The sequence below is a fragment of the Bubalus kerabau genome, chromosome 5 (assembly GCF_029407905.1).
Source record: "Bubalus kerabau isolate K-KA32 ecotype Philippines breed swamp buffalo chromosome 5, PCC_UOA_SB_1v2, whole genome shotgun sequence".
In the NCBI taxonomy this organism is placed as follows: Eukaryota; Metazoa; Chordata; class Mammalia; order Artiodactyla; family Bovidae; genus Bubalus; species Bubalus kerabau.
Window position 1 is genome coordinate 114,119,117 of NC_073628.1, and position 23,828 is coordinate 114,142,944.

At 45.4% G+C, this 23,828-nt stretch overlaps 2 long non-coding RNA genes across 2 annotated transcripts in view; both read right to left on the bottom strand.

Moving 5' to 3' along the window:
• Window positions 1–2,765: 2,765 nt before the first annotated feature.
• Window positions 2,766–13,165, bottom strand: LOC129653263 (uncharacterized). Its single transcript, XR_008715027.1, has 4 exons — window positions 13,053–13,165; window positions 12,859–12,953; window positions 4,769–4,839; window positions 2,766–2,944 (listed from the first exon to the last, which is right to left on the bottom strand). It is a non-coding gene; the product is annotated as an uncharacterized LOC129653263 (long non-coding RNA).
• A 9,924-nt stretch (window positions 13,166–23,089) lies between these two features.
• Window positions 23,090–23,828, bottom strand: part of LOC129653260 (uncharacterized) — a 45,583-nt gene continuing 44,844 nt past the window's right edge. The window contains exon 3 of the long non-coding RNA XR_008715021.1: window positions 23,090–23,407. This is a non-coding gene — a long non-coding RNA (uncharacterized LOC129653260). The remainder of the gene's footprint in view (window positions 23,408–23,828) is intronic.

Sequence of the window (23,828 nt, forward strand, 5' to 3'; positions counted from 1 at the left end):
GTCATGTCTGACCACCATGGCTGTGATCTACCAGCCTCCTCTGTCCATGGGAGTCTCCAGGAAAGAATACTTTCCTCCTTCAGGGGATCTTCCCGACTCAGGGATCAAACCCAAGTTTCCTACAGCTCCTGCATTGTAGGTGCATTCTTTACCACTGAGCCACCAGGGAAGCCCCCAAAGTGCCCAAAAAATGTAATGTATTTGAATCATCCTGAAACCATCCCCTACCTGCTGTCCATGAAAAATTGTCTTCCATGTCCCTTGTGCCAAAAAGTTGGGGACCACTCTTCCATGGGACCAAGCCCTCTTTCCCTAAGCTGCCTTTTCCTTCAGTCCTTGTCTCTTTTAACTCCTTTCTAAAGTTCCCCTTCTTCCTTACTCTCCCCTCTAAACCACTCAGAACCACCCCTCCCCACGCATCACATAGACCCAAGTCCACGTGGGTAGCTCGTAAGTTGCTCTGGCTCTGCTCACTGTCATGAGTCAAAGATGGGTCCCCTCTGCCCCCAGTTCCTGCTGCTGGGCATGGTGGGGGGGTGGCCTCTTGGCCATGTGGGGGAGGAAGGTTTCAGGGTCTGCCATTCCAGTTTGCCATTTGCTCTTTCCCCAAATATGTATCTAAACATACCAGACACATCTCAAACTGTAAGGGTTCATTGCCTGCCAACATCCATCAAGAGGGCTACTACAGAGACATGGTTTTCCTGATAATGTAATTTTGAACTAATTTCTCTGCCAACAGCCTTTGTCCTCTCCCAATCTTCTGCACAGTGAAAGATACTGTGCCCAGTTTCTCCTCTTCAATTCCTGGGTTTCTCTCTGGCTTGTTTGGGAGGTGGAGGTGAAGAGGCTAAGAAAACTTTCCTATCAGCCAAAAAGTTGGATTTTTTTTCTCCCCAATTAGAATGCAAATTCCTTTTTCCCCTACGGGATCTAACATAGCAACAGGCACATGGAGTTCCTTCAGAGCGAGTTAGGTGGCAGAACTGGGACCCAATCCCAGGTGTGGTGGGCTCCAGACTTCCACATCACCTCAGCTCCACATCCTGTGTCACCCTCTGTTCCATGGCGTTCCATGGCTGGGCTTACCAGAAGACCCTCTTATTTAGGGTCTGGGGATTAGAGGACAGGTGTGTCCACAGCCAGCAAGTTCCTTCACCTATCCTTGCCAGTCCCTCCGGGCATGGTCTCTCAGCAAGGATCCAGGCCCTCAGGTGAAGAGGCAGGTTCCTTGGCCATTTAACATCTATGGCAATGTTATCAACTACCCTGTCCCAGCCTTTGCCAAGAAGCTGGAGCCCCAGCCAATACCCAGCCTGTGGCCAGGGATAGCTGGTGAGGAAACCAGTCCAGGAACCCTACTTCCCCATTATAATTGGGCTGAGAGTAAGAACAGGAAGCATAAAAAATTTATAGTCTTTCCTATTGACAAGAATCATGCCACAGAGTCAGTCTAGCCAGCCACAGCCCTGCTCCCAGACTGAGACTTGATACCAGGTCCATAGACAGAGGCTTTCGTGCATTTTGTTTTGTTTTGTTTTGTTTTTAGCTTTGCAACCCTTTTTCTCCAGTCTCCTCTTACCCAGAGCCCTCAAATAGAAAAGCAGTAAAAATGGTAGAAATGAGAGAGGGGTCCCTGAGAACCAACTCTGGTTGGTTCTCTGCCTTGGTCCTCTACCCAACTCAATTTCCCCCCACCTTCTCCCTCAGCCCCATCCTGGAGTCCCCAGAGCATGCTGGAGAGGAGCATTCTGAGAACTCTGGCATAGAAGCAGTCAGGCAGCCATGGGGGCAGGGGAAGGCCAGGCAGGCAGAAGAGTTGACCAGCAAATCTGTTCTGCACATGGACCCTTGAAGTGAGCTACTTTTGTTTCTGGAGAGTGAACAATGGCCTAGGGATCAGAACGAAAGCTGACACAGACCTGTCAACATTTCTAGCATTCAGAGCCTTTAAATATTCAAACACCAAGATTCTGAAGGATCTTTGATTTTTTTCTTCATTTTTTTCCCCTCCAAATGTCAACAAAGACCACTTTTGCTGAGTGAAGAGTCTGGCCTTGCCTTTCCTGATGAAAAACAAAAGAGGTAATGTGAGAGAGAAGGCGAGTTTTGTCTTTTTGTTTTTTTTTTTTTTTATTCTAAAAGGAGTATAAAGGATGAGGATTCTTAAGTGTTCTGAAGGAGAGGCCCAAAACAGAGAGAGAGAGATAGAGGGGCTCGGAGAGTTACAGCCCAAAAGCCCCCCGAGTGTTGAAGTTTGGTCACGCCCTTCACTTCACAGATAAGTCAACTGATGCCCCTAGAAGTAAATAGAGTTAGGCTAGATCATAAAGCCAAGCTAAAAAAATAATAATTAAAACTGGAGCTCACTGTTTCTGGTAACTGCTTTTCACATGGGGAATGTTTTTAAAAGGGAAAGGCAGTAAAGGAATTGTCCTCCAATTAAATAAATTTAAAAAAAAAAAAAAAAGAAGAAGAAGAAAGAAGGAAAGGGAAAGGGGATTCTCCCAGACTAAGGAGAAAAAACTCACAGCCCTGAATTAACTCCATCCGCAAGCATTCACTGAGTCCCTACTCTGTGTTACTGTCTGCCCTGGGGGCTAAGGATTAGAGATGAATGGGACATGGTCTCAAGGACCCCACCAGCCAGCGGGTGAGGCGGGCGGATCTCAGCGACACAACCTAGTAAGAGTCACAACCGTGCCATGTGGGTGTTGTTGTGGGAATGGCAACAGGACCAGATCCATAATTTATGGGCCTCAGAGTGAAATAAAAATGCACAGTCCTTTATTTTTAAACTCTTTACAACTTTCAGATGGTGACAGCAGAGTATTCCGTGAAATGCAGGGCCCTTCTGAGCCTGGGGCCCTGCGTGACTGTGCAGGGGAAGCCAGGCCCGGGTGTCAGGAAGCACTTCACAGAGGAGATGCCTCCATGGAAAAGTCTGAAAAGACAAATGTCACCAGCAGATGAACAGGAAGAACAATTCAGAAAAAGATAGCGGCATGTCTACAGGCACGGAGGGGTAGGAGACGCACTGCATTTGAGAAACTGACACAAGGTCAAGAAGATCAGCGTCTGCAAACTGGGAGGGAGAGAAAAGAGGAAGGAGGCTGGCAAGGGAGCAGACCCCAAACATCAAGGTTCTTTTAGACCACTTAAGAGCAACATAGATTGGGACACTTTATTTCAAGTTGTGCTAAGTCACTCAATCATATCCAATTCTTTGCAACCCTCTGGCCTTTGGCCTGCCAGGCTCCTCAGTCCATGAGATTCTCCAGGCAAGAATACTGGGGTGGGTTGCCACTTCCTTCTCCAGGGGGGTCTTCCCAACCCAAGGATCAAACCTATGTCTCTTACATTTCCTGCACAGGCAGATGGGTTCTTTACCACTATCACCACTCATACTGGGTAGTTTTCTTGTGGGTATTGGTGAATCATTGAAGCTGCCCCAGGGATAAGTTCTAGGGGGTAATTTAGGGGGAAAAAATTGGGCAGCAGGAAGAGTGTGGACTAGAGGAGAGGAAACCTGAAGCAGCTCCTAAATTGGGAAGTCAGTGCAATAATCCAGACAGCAACCAAAGAGGAAACACCCAGAGGGCGTCCAAATACTAAATATATCCAAATACTAAAGAACAAGCTCCTGACTGGAGAGGGAGATTTCAGGCTCATGCATAGGGACCACTGAGTTCTTGAATGCAGATGCAGCTACCTGGAGAGAGAGAGAGAAAGCCCTGAAACAAAGATGCACGAGGAGGAAAGAGTCTTCCAAGGAGGGGTATTAGAAGTACGAGGTCGACTGAGAGAGGAAATCACATTACTCAAGAGACAAAAGAGGGGGGTTTCCCTGGTGGTACGGGGTTAAGAATCTGCCTTCCAATGCAGGGGATGCAATTTCAATCCCTGGTCTGGAAAGATCCCACAGGCTGCAGGGCAAATAAGCTGGTGCACCATAACTACTGAATCCAGGGGGTCTGGAGCCCGCGTGCCACAATGAGAGCCTGCACGCCTGAATGAAGAGCTTGCCCACTGCAAGACCCAACACAGCCATAAATAAATAGATAAGACAAAAGAGTTTCAGGGAGGAGGGGGTGGCCCACTTTAAAACTAACAAGAGTAAGATGAGGACTATAGTGGCTGAGAGAACAGAGGAAAGAGACACAAGGTGTAACATCCAAAGATGTAGACATAGTCGGTCGTTGTTTCCTGGACAACAGCAGTCTAGAAGAGCTCATGGACAAGGGAAGGCTCTGAGTCTGCATGGCCAGCTGCCCTGCGGCAGGTCCACTGCCTCATCCCAGGTCTTCCGGGGGCTGCAGCAGCCTGGTTTCCACTAGAACTGGAGCAGAGACGCTCCTCCCCCCACTCACTCACTCACGGCTACCATATGCCCCTGCAAGAGGCGCCAGGGGCCACAGCTGACCTTGAGGATGACATGGGGGTGTGCATCTGCCCCGTGGCCACCTTCCCTCGTCCTCACAGACATTGACCCAGTCATCCACCTCATTGCTAGCCATACCGTCACCTCTGCAGCTGCCAAGCTATTCACACTGGGGTTTCACTACTGCTATCAACCTTGAAACTTTCACGAGGCCCCAGATAGGAAGGCCTTCTCCCCGCTGCTTGTTAGAACTCAGCAGTACTTTTCTTTTACTTACTTTCCCTGCATAACAAATAGCTCATCTGTCTTAGTACTCAGTACAAGTTTCCTATAAAGACCCACTCAGGTATCAGTAAGCAAGGTCATACAACATCACAGGAAATTTACCTGGCTCCCTGGCTCTCAGGCAGTGGACAGAGCTCCCCTGGGCCTCAGAGCTCCCGCACGAGGCACACAGCCTAGAAGATCAACACAGAGCTTCTGTTAGCTGAGCTCCTGCTGGGTGCCTGGTGTTTCACACCTATTGTCTTGTTTGCTTCTCAATTCAAGCCCATGAGGTACATTGTCCTGTTCCCCAGGTAAACCAGGTCAACCAGTGGTTGTATACCAGGGCAAGGACTATTCAGGTCCCCCCGACCATGTCTGGAGGGAGAGGCCTTTATGCAGTCTTTTGTACTTTTCCATATCTTGAGCAATAATAGGAATCTGGCCTTGCCTCTTTCCAAAGATAGCAGAATAAGAGTCAACCCACAGAACCTTTTCTCATTCTTGGCTTCCCACCCACTGGCTACCAGCCAGATTGTGGAAAAGGGACAGGCCAAATTGACTATGGTCCAAGGCCTCCAAAAGAGATATCTCATGACCCTGAAGCAACCAGGTGGTCTCACTCCCAGGAAGGCTTCCTGTTGTTCTCTGAGTGTGCGGGACACACCCGCATGCACGCACACACATACACACACCCTCCTTCCTGCCCAGAGATAAACCACAGATGGAACCCACATCATATTTGAAAATGCAAGCCAGTCGTCCACCCTGGTTCTGGCTTGTTTACAGTTGGCGTTGCTTCAGATTTGGCCTCCATCCATTCTGACTGGCTGATGCTCATGCCATATCTGTTGGCTAAATATTTTTTATATCAGCCTTGATTCTGGAGACAATGAGATCCAGACAGGTTAAGTAATATTCTCATGGACACTCAGCTGTTAAATAGCAGAGCCAGCATTCTCAACCAGCTCTATCTCACTCCACGGCCTCTTGCTCTCAGCCCCAATGCTCTGTACACCATGCCTCTCACTGCCAGAGTGCCTATAGGGTTAGCATGTAGATAGATCCCCAGTGTTCTCCCAAACATGCTTGATAGTCCATGATGGAAATTCAAAGTCAACTCTGTTTGGAAGCTTGGCTATACACAATAAGGCAAGAACTCTAGGGAAAGGCAAATGATGAATCCCATTTTTTACAAATCTCATGAATTTCAGAGAAGCCCTCTAGTTGGGTGGATGAGCCAAGGTTTTTTCATTCTCTGAACTGGATTATTAGTTCCTGAGCAGTGCTCATAAATCAACATGCTTTCAGTTTCTAGGCCTTTGTTTGTGTTACTGTATGCTTTTTAAATCCTCAGCTTGTTAGAAAGTGACCCTCCTGAGTTTAGGGCAGTGGACCAGCCTACATACTACCCAGACAAGAGGAGATACTGAACTGAAACAGATGCAAGTAGCCAGACCTCTGCTCTCCTGTGAAATAATGTCCAGGAAGCAAAAAGCAAGGCACAGGCATTTCAGCAGCACTGCCCAGCAGGCTGAGGGAATGGGAACAATGAGTGCTTTGTTTTCTGTTCTTCTCTACCCCTTTGAGTCCAGAGGGGCAGTTGTTCTCAAAGCATGGCCTGGAGCAGCAGCAGCAGCATCACCTGGAAACTCGTGAGAAGTGCAAATGCTCTAGCCTCACATCGTAACTACTAAACCAGTGTTTTAACCAGCCCACCTGCTGATTCTGATGTGCACTAATATTTAAAAGCCACTGCACTAGAAGTCTGCAAAGATTCAAAGTTACGATAATCTGTCACTCTGATTAATAGAAATTAGGAACCATAAACCTTTCTAGAGGTAATGTGGAACAAGCATGAACTTCAAAATCAAGTAATTGTGGGACTGTACCTCATCTCTGCCACTTACTAGCCATGTGACTTTCAGTACATCACTTCACATTTCTAAGAATTCTTTTCATCATCTGTACAATGGAAATCATAAAACCCAGCGCAATGCCTGGCATACAGAATGTGCTAAACAGAAAGTAATAATTTTCATGATGCTTCAGGGCTTCCTTTGTGGCTCAGGTGGTAAAGAATCTGCCTGCAATGCAGGAGACCCAGGTTCCATCCCTCCTGGGTTGGGAAGATCCCCTATAAGAGGGCATGGTTACCCACTCCAGTATTCTTGCCTGGAGAACCCCACAGACACAGGAGCCTGGTGCGCTACAGTCCATGGGGATACAAAGTGTCAGACACGACTGAGTTACTAACACTAACACTTCATGTCAATCAGCAACTGCGCACAGCAGCCAAACGCTACTGAGTTTCCTCCTCTCCTGTAAGTAGACTATAGGGAACATCCACCCAAGGGGAGGGATGGGCAGACTGGAGAGCCAGGTGGGGAGAGTTTCAACCTTCAGTGGTTCCATGTGTGCTCAGAGAGAATAACAGGATCACAGTGATCTGATGAGCACAGTTGGGGAGCAGTACATTCGAGGCCCAGTGCCAGATCTCTGGGGACAGACCGTCACCATGGAAAAGCTGACTCTCCTTCATGCCGACACTCCCATAAGAAACCATCCCTTTGAGAAACCGAAGTGCAGCGCCAAACTCTAATTAGCACGAGCAGAGCAGGGCCACCAAGCAAACAGCACCCAACCCACATCTTCCCAGAACAGGACTGTAGGAGAGGACAGGAAGCAAAGAATCAGGGGCAGCGTGGACCCCTGACACAAGGTCAGAAGGTAGGAGATGTGTGGAGGTAGCTTGTAGCAGAGCTTACCAACTTAATGTGTGGCTAATTCACTCATTAAAATGCAGATTCTGAATCAGCAATTCTGGGATGGTGCCTGAGACTCTGGCATTGCTGCCAGGTCCCAGGAAAGGCTCCACTTCCAATAGCCCTTTTGAACGATAAAAACAGTGAGGAGCCGACTCATTGGTATAGACGCTGGTGCTGGGAGAGATTGAAGGCAAAAGGAAAAGGGGGCGACAGAGAATGAGATGGTTAGATAGTATCACCAATGCTACAGACATGAATTTGAGCAAACTCCAGGGGGTAGTAGAGCACAGAGGAGCCTGGCGGGCTGCAGTCCATGCAGTCAAATTAGCAACTGAACAACAACAGTGTTTACCATGGAGTTTAGAAGTTTGGATCCCAGTTCTGATCCAGCTTGTGTGGCACAGGGGCCCTGAGAAAGTCACTTAACCTCTCTGAACCTCTTTCCTCGTCTGTAAAATGGGAAAATTGATGTTTACTGCACTGAATTCTAAGAACTTCGGATGATAATATATATATTAGTCTAGCATAGTGCCTGCTTCTTTGGTACTCCCTTGAGAGATGGTAGCTGTGGTGAACATCACCTGTAAGGCCAGCAACACAAAGGGGTGAGGGCTGCACACTCTTAAGCTGGACTGTGAGAGGACCCAGGGTTTGGTGGTGCTTTGATCAGGTTGCTAGGATTTCCCAGCTGGCTCTCTAAATAATTCTCTAGCCCCTCTGCCTTTTCAGCCCTGAAACCTGGGCATTCCCAGGCTTAGCCTTTGATTCTCCGTGCTTCTCTCTCCTCCCCAACCCTGGCCTCACCCCCATTCCAGCTCCAGTTCTCACCCTCGAGGAGAGGTTGTTGCTCAGTCACTAAGTCATGTCTGACTGTTTGCAACCCCATGGTCTGCAGCATGCCAGGCTCGTCTGTCTTCCGCTATCTCCCAACATTTGCTCAAGTTCATGTCTGTTGAGTTGGTGACACTATCTAACCATCTCATTCTCTGCTGCCCCTTCTCTTTTTGCCTTCAGTCTTTCCCAGCATCAGGGCCTGTTCCAATGAGTCGGCTCTTCTCATCAGGTGCTTTGTATTCTTGATTTCCCTTCCTGATCCTCAGTCCTACTTTTCCTCCGTCTCTGCTTGGAATCCCATTGTCTATTCTATTCAGCTTGCCTAGATTCAGCGTCCTCATCTGATTACTCCACAAATCAGCACAGCTGCTTGCTCCCCTGCCTCTGTCAGAGCTCTCAGCTTCTTAGCTTAGACATCCCTTGTCCAGGCAGCCTCCCCCGGTCAGGCGGGATGAGATGACCTCCATGTGCTCCAGCGGTACCCAGCACACACGCCTAGAATACCAGTGACCCTACCATGCTGTCCTTTCCCGTGCATTTGGCCCTCTCCACCGCTGCACGGGGACCTCCTGGAGGGTTGGATCCCTTGTCTTCACCACCTGTGATCCCCAGGGCGTGACACACAATTCCCTAAATTCCAACCTGACAATCCCTCTTTACCCAGGAAATTCCCGAGGAAGCTGGGCATGCGAGAAATAATGGCACACTAGGATGGGAGGAACCACTATTACTGGGCCACTGTTCAGTCCCACCACAGTAGAACTGATACCCACTGGGGTTCTTGGTTTTCCCCAATCAATAGAAATTGATAAGAGGCCAGACAAGAAATTCAGGCAAGGCTTTATGGAGGCTCCTGCAGCTGCAGGAGGCAGAAGAACAAGTAACAGGTTCCCTGGCTCACTCCCCAGGGGTGGTGAGGGGTGAGCTGGTTCCCTATGTGGGGTGAGCACAGGGGGTGGGTCCAGGGGTTGGGCCAAGGGCTGGCTTAGCGGGTTTGAGTACAAGGAGACATGCACAGTACCCTGATTTTGCTCTTGGCTCTTCAGAAATGGCGATTGGGGTTTTTTGGACCTTTTGTATCTTATTGTCCCAAATTTGTCCTGGCTACATGTGCTCACAGTTATTTTTCAGTTCAGTTCAGTTCAGTCGCTCAGTCATGTCCGACTCTTTGTTAACCCCATGAATCACAGCACTCCAGGCCTCACTGTTGATCACCAACTCCCAGAGTTCACTCAGACTCACGTCCATCGAGTCAGTGATGCCATCCAGCCATCTCATCCTCTGTCATCCCCTTCTCCTCCTGCCCCCAATCCCTCCCAGCATCAGAGTCTTTTCCAATGAGTCAGCTCTTCGCATGAGGTGGCCAAAGTACTGGAGTTTCAGCTTTAGCATCATGCCTTCCAAAGAAATCCCAGGGCTGATCACCTTCACAATGGACTGGTTGGATCTCCTTGCAGTCCAAGGGACTCTCAAGAGTCTTCTCCAACACCACAGTTCAAAAGCATCAATTCTTCGGCATTCAGCCTTCTTCACAGTCCAACTCTCACATCCATACATGACCACAGGAAAAACCATAGCCTTGACTAGACGGACCTTTGTTGGCAAAGTAATCTCTCTGCTTTTGAATATGCTATCTAGGTTGGTCATAACTTTCCTTCCAAGGAGTAAGCGTCTTTTCATTTCATGGCTGCAGTCACCATCTGCAGTGATTTTGAAGCCCTGAAAAATAAAGTCTGACACTGTTTCCCCATCTATTTCCCATGAAGTGATGAGACCAGATGCCATGATCTTCATTTTCTGAATATTGAGCTTTAAGCCAACTTTTTCACTCTCCACTTTCACTTTCATCAAGAGGCTTTTTAGTTCCTCTTCACTTGCTGCCATAAGGGTCATGTCATCTGCATATCTGAGGTTATTGATATTTCTCCTGGCAATCTTGATTCCAGCTTGTGCTTCTTCCAGCCCAGCGTTTCTCATGATGTACTCTGCATAGAAGTTAAATAAGCAGGGTGACAATATACAGCCTTGACGTACTCCTTTCCTATTTGGAACCAGTCTGTTGTTCCATGTCCAGTTCTAACTGTTGCTTCCTGACCTGCATACAGATTTCTCAAGAGGCAAATCAGGTGGTCTGGTATTCCTATCTCTTTCAGAATTTTCCACAGTTTATTGTGATCCACACAGTCAAAGGCTTTGGCATAGTCAATAAAACAGAAATAGATGTTTTTCTGGAACTCTCTTGCTTTTTCCATGATCCAGCAGAGGTTGGCAATTTGATCTCTGGTTCCTCTGCCTTTTCTAAAACCAGCTTGAACATCAGGAAGTTCACGGTTCACGTATTGCTGAAGCCTGGCTTGGAGAATTTTGAGCATTACTTTACTAGCATGTGAGATGAGTGCAATTGTGCAGTAGTTTGAGCATTCTTTGGCATTGCCTTTCTTTGGGATTGGAATGAAAACTGACCTTTTCCAGTCCTGTGGCCACTGCTGAGTTTTCCAAATTTGCTGGCATATTGAGTGCAGCACTTTCACAGCATCATCTTTCGGTTATTTTTAGTCCCCTATAATTTCTTTGTATTTTGTTGCTCAAGGAGATGTTTGTCCAGGTGCAAGCACTGCAGCAAAGTGTCCCAGGTCCCAGGTTCCAGCCTGTCTCAGAATTCAGATGGAGCTAACTGAGCATCAGGTTCAGGCTGGGAATCCAAGTGTAGGCTCTTGGCTCTCCCTAGCCTGAATCCAGACTTTGGGAGTCATCACCTCTGGCTAGTCCCATAGGAAAGAAACCCAGAACCTCAATGAGAATGCCCAGGAGGGGAGAGGATGTACGGAAGAGGAAGGGAAGTGGAACAGAGGAAGGGGAGGAGAGTGAAGGGACCAGGAATGGAAGGAAAAGGGAAAAGAAAGAAGGGAGGAGGAAGGGAGGGAGGAGGAGGCGGGGGAAGGGAGAGAAAGACGTTCCTCCACATCTTCTTGCCCTCCCTCTCAGCACTTTGTGATCTACATTAACTTAAGCTCTTTCTCGACAAATAAGAATCCTTTCTCTTTTGGGGGAAAAAAAAGGTGGCAGGAGAAAATTGGACTAAATAACAAGATTATTTTTGATGGGCTGGAGAAAGAGGGAAATTCATAAACACTGCCGATTTAATAAATTTTGTCTCCTCACATAGGAACATGTCCTAGCACTATGCCTCACACAATATATTGCTTAATAAAATAAAGAATGAATTATAAAATAGTCTGTAGGGAAAATACTTGTAAAATAAAATGTTATTGTCATAATCATCACCACATTATTCTGGGCTGTCCCTAGTGTGTGGTATCTTAAAGTCTCCAATCAACCTTCATATACTCAATATTCCAAGGCTCAAAGGACCTCAAAATGAGCCTTAATGTTAGTTCAGAATTTACTCTGGGTCGACACTACAAATGTCTACTCCATAAACACTGGTGCCTTCCATAAAACAGAAAAATATTTTGAAGCATTTTTCTATGCATTTTTCATTCCTGGTAATTTGGTAGCTTGTGTTGCCCACCAGCCCTCTAAACTCAGAGTCAGAGTTATCCATGGCTTGGGGGTAGAGTAGAAGAGAAAACAAGAAATTAAGTTTTCCAAGAAGAAGGTGGCTTTGACATCCTAATTTAATTTCTTTTAATTCACAGAAAAGACAGCAATCTTGAAAGCCCAGGGTTTTCAGTGCAAGAACCAGGCACTTGAGAAAATGAAAAAAGTCTTTCTGGACTCCATAGAGTAGGCAGGATGGGAGAGATGAAGTGGGAACAGTTTGCCCCTTCTAGATGAGAAGAAACTCAAGGAAAATCACAGAGAAAGACATCAAGGAAATTAAATTACATGTAAGTGAGTGTCCTGAGAGGACCCGTTAGAGTCCACAAGGGGCTCATAGCATATAGTTTAAAAATGGCTCATTGTGGTGACCTGCCAAACAAGGGATGAAGTCACAGTGGCCACATTGCCCTGGTGGGCATCCTGTTTTTTCCTTAAGGTGATATCCTATTCTTCCCTGCTGGTGCCAGTTTCTCAAGACTATGTGACCACCCGACCATGAGAACCCTCCGACCACGTGACTCCAAGACCTCAGCTGCAGGCTAAAGATAAACTAAGGCCCCCTCCCTTCAGGACACAATTTCCCATTGATAGGATATAATAAGAGTCAGCTGTAAAGGGGGAGCTCTGGTTTTTCTCTAAAGCCAATCACTTTCTTGCTTCCTATAATGAATCTTTTCTCTGCCTGAATGCCCAGCTCCCTCTTTTTCGCCACACTTGCCTTACAGACCCTGTCTGTCCCTTCCAAGGCACCCCTCCAGGCTGTTGCTTCCATCACCCCAAGTGGGAACGAGGAGCCCCCATCAGAGGAGATGTATCATCCTGCAGCACACACTCAGGCAGGTGTATGCACACACAAACACACACATGCACACAAATTTTAACCCTGGCAATTTCATAAGATCACTGTGGCTAGCAAGAACTGAGTCAAGACACAAATTGGGTGGGTAGTCACTCGGACTGAACCAGGCAGACAAACCACACATTACATCAGCCACAGATGCTGAGACAACCAATGCAGTGAGAATAACACCCCCAAACCAAACATACCAACTACTCCAGCTCAGAGGCCAGCCAGGACCAGAAGCCAGAAAACAAGCCAGACAGGAATCTTCCCACTTCTTGCTTCCATGATTCCATGGTTCCTGCATTAAGCACCATTCCAGGCAGAAGACGAGAGAAGAACACTTGATAAAAGACAACTTCTTGAATTCTAAAATACCTGAGTTTTTGACTAAGCTTACCTTTAATTCTCAAGAATATGCCTTTCCACAACAGCAAAAAATGATGGCTAATGACAGTTATAGAAAAACAGCATGACATTGAGCACATCTGAGCTGTGACTAAGCTTCAAACCCACCACAGGTCTTGGTTTTGAGCAATAGTGAGAGCAGAGCAGGAGAAGTCTCTCTTCCTTGTGAAGTTTATCATCCAGTGAGATGGCAATCATGAAACAGGCAGCCTCACAATAATTACAGCACAGCAGATGTGCTTGGTGCCATGAAGTACAGGGAGGAAAGAGAGGAAGACCCAGGTCCCAAATCATCTGTCCTACCTACCCCTTGTGATGTCAGAAGTGAAACATGTAGAAATGAATTCAGCTGGTAAATCATTGCTTTTCTCTCTCAAGACTCTTTAAAATGCAAAGACCTATGGGAGGAGTTATTTGTAAATTTGCTAACCTTTCCATTTTGAGAGTTTGACAACTCTTGTTGAGTTTAAAAGACCAAACTGCAGGAAAGTTCCCAAATGCTACTGGGGAGAGCAGGGAGCAGCATGAAAGGAGGAACACACAGGTTTGGAGATTCCCACAACACATCTGTTTGGCTCTCTTGCCCAGGGTGGCTCCACCCTAGACAATGGCACTTGGATCTTAACAGAAGTTTAAAGTGGTAGATTCGTTTTGATGTTTGGCAAAACTAATACAGTGTTTCAGGTTTAAAAATAAAATTGAAAAATAAAAATAAAAAATAAAGTAATCCTCTGGGTTGGATTTGATGCCTTAGGAACTACAGTGGCGTAGAGAGCACCTAGCTCTTGGGATAGTTTTGACTCCTGGAAGGAAGTCAGGCTCTTCCCTCAAGTCAAAAAATCTCAGCTTTCATCTCAGTGCTCAGTGGGAAGCAAGGCCCTTCTTCCAGTGAGGACAGGAGACCTAGTTAACCCCAAATCCCTCTGACTTCCAGGAAGCAGTCTCCATGCTCCCTAATCATGACAAACAATGCCATTTGTGGTTAAATCCATTGCTCTAAAGTCCAGCAAAACTCAGACTCAGCCACTTACAGAATGAGGGACTTCGGACAAGTTACTTGACCTCTTTGAACCTTCAGTCTCATCTGCAGAATGTGAATGATAACCATAGTTATCTCATGGGTCACTCTGAGATCAGATGAGATACCATATGTGGCGTGCTTTCTGCAGTTATCTGCTATTTACCAGAGTTCAGAGAGAGGCAGTGATGTGACAGTCACATGCAGCCACCCGGTCAGGGTGGGACCATCTGGACCAATGCCGCCAGCATCAGCATCATCTGAGTGCTTGTTAGACCCACCTCAGGCCCATGGGATCTGTGTTTTAGCAAACTTTCCAAGTGACTTTTACACATGCTTGGTTTTGAAAAGCACAACTCTGTGTGTAATCACAGATAGTCCTGAAGTCACAGGCAGAGTATCTTCAGCGAGTCCTGCCTTCTCCAGAGGTAGTGATCCCTGTCTCAGATATCTTGTTTAAGATTGATGAGAACATTCAAGAATACGCCTGAAAGGGCTCTGCAATGCATCAGACAATGTGGAAATGGATGAGAGCATGATGATTCCCCAGCATTTGCAACAGGACTCTTTAAAAGAAACACAGCCAAGTCCTTGGCTTTCCCTCCTGGCTCTCGGCAGAACCTCCTATGGCTCTCAGAGGATATTGACCCAGAATTCCCTGCTTGTTCCCTTGGAAGAGCAAGCTGACTCTGACAGCTCAACTGTACGTGGTGTATCATCAAATCCCTGCAGCTCAGACCTGACACGATTCCTTCTGGTTCCTGGCTGGTACAGTATTCCCAGTGCGGTGGGGTTCTTGGGGTCTCAGGAGCTTTTTGCAGATGGAGCCTGGCTTTCAGGCAGCCCCAGGATTTGGATCAAAACCAGTGAATGCAATGATCATTGGGAGCAATGGCTTTTTCAATTATGGTTTCCTGAGGGTATATGCCCAGTAGTAGGATTGCTGGATCATAGGTTCGTTTTATTCTTAGTTTTTTAAAGACTCTCCATAATGACTGCATCAGTTTTCATTCCTACCAACAGTTCAAAAGGTTTCCCTTTTCTCCACACCTCCTCCCAAACCTGGTGCTCTATGATGACCTAGAGGAGTGGGATGGGGAGTGAGGTGGGAGAGTGGTTTAATGGAAAGGACGTATTTATACCTATGACCAATTCATGTTGACATATGGCAGAAATAGTCACAATATTGTAGGGTAAGTATCCTCCAATTAAAAATAAAATAACAAAAACCAGTGAATGGGTAGAAGCAGTGGAGTCAGGTTTCACACCCAAATAAGGAAGAACTCTGCAGCCATCAGAAAGCAGCATGGGCACTTCCCTGATGGTCCAGTGGTTAAGAATCCGCCCGCCAACACAGGGGGCATGGTTTCCATTCCTGGTCCGGGAAGATTCCACCTGCTGTGAGACAGCTAAGCCTGTGTACCACAACTACTGAAGCCCGCGTGCCCTAGAGCCCGTGCTCCACAACGAGAGAAGCCACCGGAATGAGAAGCCCATGTGCCCAAGAGCCCATGCTCCACAACGAGAGAAGCCACCGAAATGAGAAGCCCGTGTGCCCAAGAGCCCGTGCTCCACAACAAGAGAAGCCATCGGAATGAGAGGCCCATGCATCACAGCTAGAGAGTAAACTCTGCTCATTCACAGCTAGAGAAAGCTCACTAGCAGCAACAAAGATCCAGCACAGCCATAAATAAACAAATAAAAAAATTTTTTTTAAAGAATACGAAACTAGCATGAGCTTCCCAGGGAAGGGGGGTGTGAGATCCTTGACCCAGGGGCTGGTCACTCACAGGCATGAAATTTTTTATAATTTCCCTTCCCTTCCTACCCTACTCTCCTAGTTTCTGTGTGCTCTGTCTGACCATCTGAGGGGCCCTCTTCAAAGAACTTACCCTTCTTGCACTGTGCTGATATTTATTCCTCACCTATCATGCACCAGGTGCTGTCCTAGACATCAGCAGGAAGGTTCCTGCTCTCAATGAGCTTCTGGTCTAATAGGCAGTTTTGATTGGGGGAGCAGGGAAGGCTTCTCTGAACAGCTGGTGTTTTCCATTCAGGAAGGAGCCAGCCATGGGGCAACTATGTGGACAAGCCTTCAGGCCAAGGGAACATCTGGTAGCAAGGCAGGGCCTAAGCAGGAACCTGTAGCACTGTGAGTTTGGGTGAGCAGCAAGGGGAAGAGATGGCGAAAAAGTCAGGGAGGGACCAGATCCAGGGGGAAAGGCTTTGTGAGCCAGTGGAACTGGTGAGGTATTTTTTCCCCCGTCTCTATTGCAGCACTTAACAGGCCTGCTGATTGCCAGAATCACCAAAATTTCTTCATCAAATGCCTGCTTTCTGTTACAAGTCTCAGGAAACCAGGGCCCTGTCCTCGCATCAAGCTGCTAAACACTGTCAAGTCGGCCCTCACTTTCATCAGCTCTGAAAGTCTAGGATTAGACAGCTGATTGCTTACTTCTTGTGCCATTTTGATGTGCTGAGTCACTCAGTGGTGCCCAACTCTTTAGGACCCCATGAACTGTAGCCCCCCAGGTGTCTCTGCCCACAGGGACTCTCCAGGTCAGAATACTGGAAAGTGTTGCCATGCCCTCCTCCAGGGGATCTTTCCAGCCCAGGGATTGAACCCAGGTCTCCCACATTGCAGGCAGATTCTTTACTGCCTGAGCCACGAGGGAAGCCCAAGAATATTAGAGTGGGTAGCCTATCCCGTCTGCATGGGATCTTCCCAACTCAGGAATCAAACTGGGGTCTCTGGCATTGCAGGTGGATTCTTTAGCAGATGAAGCTATAGTCTGGTTACAAAACCAAAGTCCTTTTCTTTCTTTTTTTCTGTCTCTCTCAAGGGATGAAACACAGATGAACATTGCATAAGGGTCTAAACACAACTGATGAAAGCAAACCCAGTCTATATGGGGCACCAACACAGCACAGAGGCTAAGACACAAGGTCTCAAGCCTGAATGCCTGGCTTTCAATGCAGGTTCCTTGCTCACCAGTTGTATGGCCTTGGCCAAGCCACTCACCTCTCAGAGCCTCAGTTCTGCTGTATATGAAATGGGGAAAATGATAGTCCCTGCTTCATGGGATAGTGAGTACAGACTGGTATTTTACAGGTGTAGAACTGAGAACAGAGGCTGACACTTAGTGCTTAATAAGCACAAAAACTCATTTGGCTCAAACTTTGGCTGTTTATGAGTTTTAACATTTGCTTAATGCTGAACAAACACTTGTTGAGTATCTACTATGTACCACACACTCTGCTAGGCATGCTTTCACAGAAAGAGCTTTGGGCTGGAAGTCAGAAGACCTGACTTCTAGTCTCAGTTTTGTTACAAGTCAGGCGACTAAGGACCAACCTCATCATCTCTTGTCCTCAGACTTCTTCCCCTTTAAAGGTGGTCACTGGGATCATGTAACTTGTGATGGCCCCTTGGTCCTGGCCGGTAGGAAATGACTGCCCTCAGGAGAATCCAGCCAGAAGTTCTCCCCAGGCAGGGAGGACCCCTCTAGCCCACTCACTTCCACCAGGACCCCGTGTGCGAGCACACACCCTGGAGAGAAGTGGGCCCAATCCCTGTCTCGTGCTTGCCATAAAATATTGATTAGAGAATTTAAAATTTCGAAATGATTTAGGAGCCCCGAGACGGAGATCTAATGTGCTGTGCCCAGCTGTGTTATGAGCCATCTATCTCCTGTCAGCAAGCAGCAAGAAACTGACAGAATCAATACCAACGCGTCTGAAGACAGACTTAACTCATTTCCTTCCCTTCCCCTTCCTGGAGCTGTGGTTGGAGTGGGTCAGCCTGAGAGGTCGGCACCAAAGCTGGGGCCTGGACACCCACCTCCGCAGGACATCGGAGGCAGGGGTCTCGGGGTGCTGTCTGTTTCCACTCCCTCCATGGGGTGAGGCAGGCATCTCTGCTAATGCATCAGGAAGCCTAAGGACTCTTAACAAAATTGTATCATACCTCTGTGAACTCAAAATGCCTCGTACCTGTTTCATGATACATAGTAGTGACCGTGCTTTATGAGGTCTGTTTTTAATGACGTAATTCTAGAATGTTTTCTTTCTAGATGACGATTGAGAAGCCAATTTTAAAAAAATGGTGCCAGGTAGCACAACAGGAATGGAACTTTGCTATATTCTGATGTTCTCCTTTTTACTTTTCTTTCGTAAATGGCATGTGCTGGGTGTCTCTATAAGTCTGCTCAGATGACTGTTGAACCTGGAAAAGCTATCGCTGCTATTGATGCATAACACACTGCTATTGGTCCTTTTATATAAATATAAATATATATATAATTTGAATTTTTGGAAACGTTAGTTGTGCTGTCAACTTTGGAAAAAATATTACTTTGGCCACCTGATGCAAAGAACCAACTCATTGCAAAAGACCCTGATGCTGGGAAAGATTGAAGGCAAAAGGAGAAGGGGGCAGCAGACAATGAGAGGGTTAGACAGTATCACCAACTCAGTGGACATGACTTTGAGCAAACTCCAGGAGATAGTGAAGGACAGGGAAGCCTGGCATGCTACAGTCCATGGGGTCGCAGAGTCAAACTTGATTTAGCAACTGAACAACAACAAACAATCCCAGTTATACCATGTTGGGTTGGCATTGTACAGAAATTAACAGCATATTGGTCTAGAAACGTTAAACCAATTTTTTCTGTTTGTACAGGGGTAATGCACTGTATTAAATATGTAAGGTCTTATCTATGTGGGTTTGATTACAGAAAGTAATAAAGTGTTCTCTAAATTTTAAAAAAAGAGAAAAAGAATGAACTAATCTAGAATTTCCATTCTCTGCTTTCCCTCCTTAATGGTCTAAATAGGGTTTTCTGGCCTGTGTCCTGAAAGGAAAATCATAATAGCTTCTCATGTTTAACTCCAGGAATCTTAAAAGAGTCATCATCATTTAACTTCTCAGAGCCTCAGTTTTCTCATCTGTGGAAAGAAGGGGGTAAAAATACCTCCTCATATGTCAGATTAAAGTAGATGCACAATACTGGATGCTTGGGGCTGGTGCACTGGGACGACCCAGAGGGATGGTATGGGGAGGGAGGAGGGTTCAGGATGGGGAACACATGTATACCTGTGGCGGATTCATTTTGATATTTGGCAAAACTAATACAATTATGTAAAGTTTAAAAATAAAATAAAATTTAAAAAAATAAATAAATAAATAAAACACCCAGGAAAAAAAATAAATAAATAAAATAAAAAATAGATGACAATAAAAAAAAATAAATAAAAATAAAGTAGATGCATTGTGAATGTACTTAATGCCACTGAGCTGGCAAGCTTAAAAATGGAAAAATCAGCAAATTTCATGTTATATATGTTTTACCATAATAAAAAATAACAAGCTTGTGACCTCCCTGGTGGTTCGGACAGAACAGAGTAACTGAACTGAGAAGCCTGGGATGAGAAGAGTAACAAGTAGCAGAACCAAGGTAAGGAGCTTCAAGGCAGCAGAGCTGGCGTTTGAACCCAGATCTGCCCGATGCTGAAACAGGAGCTCTGTCCTCCGAGCTACGCTGTATCACAGAAGAACAGGAGTGCCACGGGGAGGGGGGCTGGTCTTACTCATCCAGGTTTGCCAGGTTTGCCTATGGCCTGACCAGCATCCCAGGTGCCAGGCTTGCGGTACTCAGTGAGGTTAATAAATGTGTCACTCCCAGAGAACGGCCTTATTCCTTCCTGCCTCACACACGGTTCTATGCACCTGAAGCATTTATTAAACATGCTGGGAGGCTTGAATAAGAATTTAATTTTTCTAGCTAAACAATGGTGTGTGCAGCAGGCAAACAGAATTACTTGTTTTAATCTTATCTTTGCACGCCTACTCAGCCTAAAGCAACTGGCTAACCCCAGGAGCAGCATGACATCTCAAGATTTAGGATGCTAAGGAGCGGATCTATAAAGGACCTACTTACTATATCAAGAGAAAGCCCATCTGGAGGTCTTTTTAACTCAGGGTTTGATTTTTTTGTTTTTCATGATAAATTTATCTTCCTAAAGGAATATATCCCAAAGCCACTTTTATCCAAGGCTGGGCTGAGCCCCCGCACAGTACAGGATATAGACCCGCTCTCCGGTTTCCCACTCCAAGCTTAGAATTTGAGCATGGCCTTTGCTTGATCATAATCTATCTTTGATTCAAAGCCTTCCTGCAGTCTGTCGTTTCTTTGAGAACCTAGAACATGCCAGGCAACGGGGCCCATTTGTAGAGGTAACTAAGACAGAGTCTTTGTCCTCAGAGGACTCACACTCTAGCAGAAAAGACAAACAGGTATATAGAAGAGGACAATACAGGGATTCAAGGGTGGCCGTGCAGGGAACAGTTCATTCTCCTGGAGGGACGGGAGTAACACAGCCAGTGAGGTACTTCTGCATCTTCAGTCTAAGCAGCGGGGACCTGAGTGAACTGAGTGAGGAAAAGCATTCCAGATGTGGAATTCCAGGGCAGTGGCATGAAGCTGAAGAGCAGGGTGGCCGATTAGGGAACTAGGCATCATTTGACAAAATGAGAGCAGACAGTGCAGGTAGGGATGGCAGGGTGGGGATGGGGAGCCAAATTTTGATTGTTATGATATTTATCATAATCATCATCATTAGCTGCCATTTATTGAGAGTCTGTGTTAGGCACTTTGCATGTATTATCTCCTTTTACCCTCACCCTCATCCCTACAAAATAGATATTATTTTCCCATTTTTCAGGTAATGAAATTGTGGCTCAAAGAAGTAGGCCCTGGTGAATAATTTTACAGGGTGGTAACATGGTTTCATGTATACTTTAGAGCAATCACCCAAGGGGAGACTAGATGACCATAGTATGAATGCGAAGGCAGTGAAACCAAAGAGAAGGTTATTATAAGAGTCCAGGTGGAAAGTGTTAATAGTGTAAATTAAAATAGAAGAGGAGACATTAGAGAATTTGAGGGGGGAAGGGAGATAAAGAGTACATACTGCATTTCCAGGCATTTTTCTTGAGTTTTCATTGATAGAGTTCAGTGACAGGGCATTGCCCCTGCTCATACTCTCAGGTCAGAGGTTAGACAGGTGGGGTTTCCACAGGTAGAAACAGAGATGAAGGAGAAAATGTGTAGTAGCCAGATCTCTTCTTCACTGTCTCTATTATAGAATGCCAGAGACAAGGAGGCCCCTTGTCAGCACCACTGAGATGCTCTCAGTGAGAACATGTTTATTTTGGTTCTTTTGTTTTCCTCTATTTTTCTAAGTCCATGGCAGAAAAAGCAAGACTCATCTCTGATGCCAAGAAAGTCCCCCAAACTATGCTCTAACAGTCCCATAAGCATATCTCTTAAGTTCATGAACTCCAGGAAGATTCTCTTTCCTTCTTAACTGTCATAAAGTAAAATGAAATGAATGGAGAAAGCAATTTGTTTATATAATATCTTGCAAAGAATGGTGTGCTAGATAGTATTGTTTCTCAACTGTTTACTCTCCCTTTTGTAATAGAAATATACATCCCTGCCTGCTGCCAGGCGATTTCAGAAACCCCCTTTGAGAGGAGCATCTCCCCTGCCCCCTGTGACCGTGACGGCAGCCTGCCTGGGACTTGCTTTGGCCAACTGAATGTGAACTGAATGCCACATTCTACATAAGAACCATTGGATGCTTTGCCCACATCTCTTTTTCATTTTGCATTGTAACAGCTATTCCAAATGCTGGCTGTTTCTTCAACTTAGAATCTTAAAGGAAGAAGCTATTTGGTGCGGGAGCAGTGTAATTCTGACTCACAGCCAGTATGAAATGCAATCAAGAAATATACCTTCGTTGTAAGCCACTGGTATATACAGGTTGCTTGTTACTGCAACATAATCTAATGAAAACTGACAAATACATGTGGGAACTTCTTCATACAAGTAATCAAGAAACAGGCCCATGGAACTTGAGCACTTAAGACTTTGTGAACCAGAATGGAAGTCATGGACAAGTGACTAAAGGAAAGGGATCATTCATTCTCTCAAAATTCATGACCCATTTTAGCACAATGACACAGTTTTCTGGCTTGCATTGGCTGCAGAAAATTTCTCAGATTCTCACAAAAGACTTCTGATCATCATCTTTCTGCAAAGGGAGAGACGCTGGTAGGGTTTCCAAATTCCCTAAATTGAAATTATTCAGTTGGAGTTTAATACTGAATAAATTCTAGAAAATAAGATTGAGCTAACTGATTTCTAGTTTAAATTTTTTCCATTTTCAAACTTGACCATTTCTATCTGTAAAATGCCAAGGCAGTCAACCATCTGCCTCTAAAGTTTCTGCAGCAGCACTTAAACAGACGATGCTTTTTTGCCTGAGGAAAGTTATCTTCTTCCCTATGTTAGCTTATCCAAGGGAGACAAAGAGAGAGCTCTTGTATTATCCAGAGGAAGACATTGCTAGAAGGGTTTTCACAGATTATTTGAGTTTCCCTTACAGAGATGAGAAAATTGAAGATGTAATGTGACTTAGACATAGCAATTGGCACATAATAGGTGCTCAATAAGTAACTATTGAATACATGGATGAATTGAAAATTGAATAAAAGCTCATCTCAATTGTGGATGGCAGGCCTAGCCCTAATTAGACCTTGTACACCATGTCAAATGCCCTTATCAGGAGAATGAGCTGTGTTTTATCACTTACTCATTAGCTTGTTCAATATCCAGATTGTATGCAGCCACTGTCCTGTGCTAGATATAATGCTAGACACAGGGGATATAGAGAGGTTTTAGGCAGCTCTTGGTCTCCCCCCTCCAAGAGACCTAGCCTATGTGAGCCTGGCCCCACTCTGATCTCCTCGCTAGTATTACTGGGTGTTCTATTTCTTTAATTCTTCAGTGTCCCTCCTGTTGACAAAGAAAAAGTTACTACTAGTAACACTAGTCATTTCAATGTGGAAATTACCAAACTTTGGAGATTCTGGATCCCTTCACATTATTAAAAATTATTGAGGACCCTAAAAGGCTTTTGTTTAATACATCTCTTTTACATTTTCCAGAAGAATTGTTAATGCTCACAATATTTACCATATTCAAAATTTTAAATAAGAAATGTTTAAAACAGTGATTTATTGATTCATTTAAATATTATTATCTAACACATGTTAACATAAATAACATTTTTATTTTTAATTATATTTTTCCAGTAAAAAGAATTTTTATGAAAATAATCACACTATTTTGCAGTTTTTCTAATATCTTTAAGAAAGATGTTGGCTTAAAGAAAGTAACTAGAATCTCATATCTGCTCCAATTTAATCTCTTGTGATGTCATATCTCATAACCTCTGGAAAGCTCTACTGTGCACATGAGAACCTGGAAGTGGAAAAATTAAATAATGTCTTAATATTATTTTTAACATTGTTTTGATTTCATGGACCCACTGGTAGATCTTATGGACCTCACAAGGATCCTTGGACCACACTTAGAGATCTGAATATAATCTAACATTCCCTTTAAATGGAAAAAAAAAAAAAAAGAGGGAAATTGGAAATGCTAATACCTGGGCCTGTCAAATCTCTGAACAGGTACCCATGCAGAATGTAGAAAGCCAGATTGAGAATCTAGCCTCCTCTATGACCACTTAATTATTTTTTTTTAAGATTGGATGGCTACTCCCCAAGAATTTTTAGTACTGTCTGCATCAAGTCTCATGAAAGTTAAGGCAGGGTTATTGTTATGCCTTACATTGTTAAGGCAGTGTTTCCTCTCCATGAATCCTGTTTGGTTCTTTTGA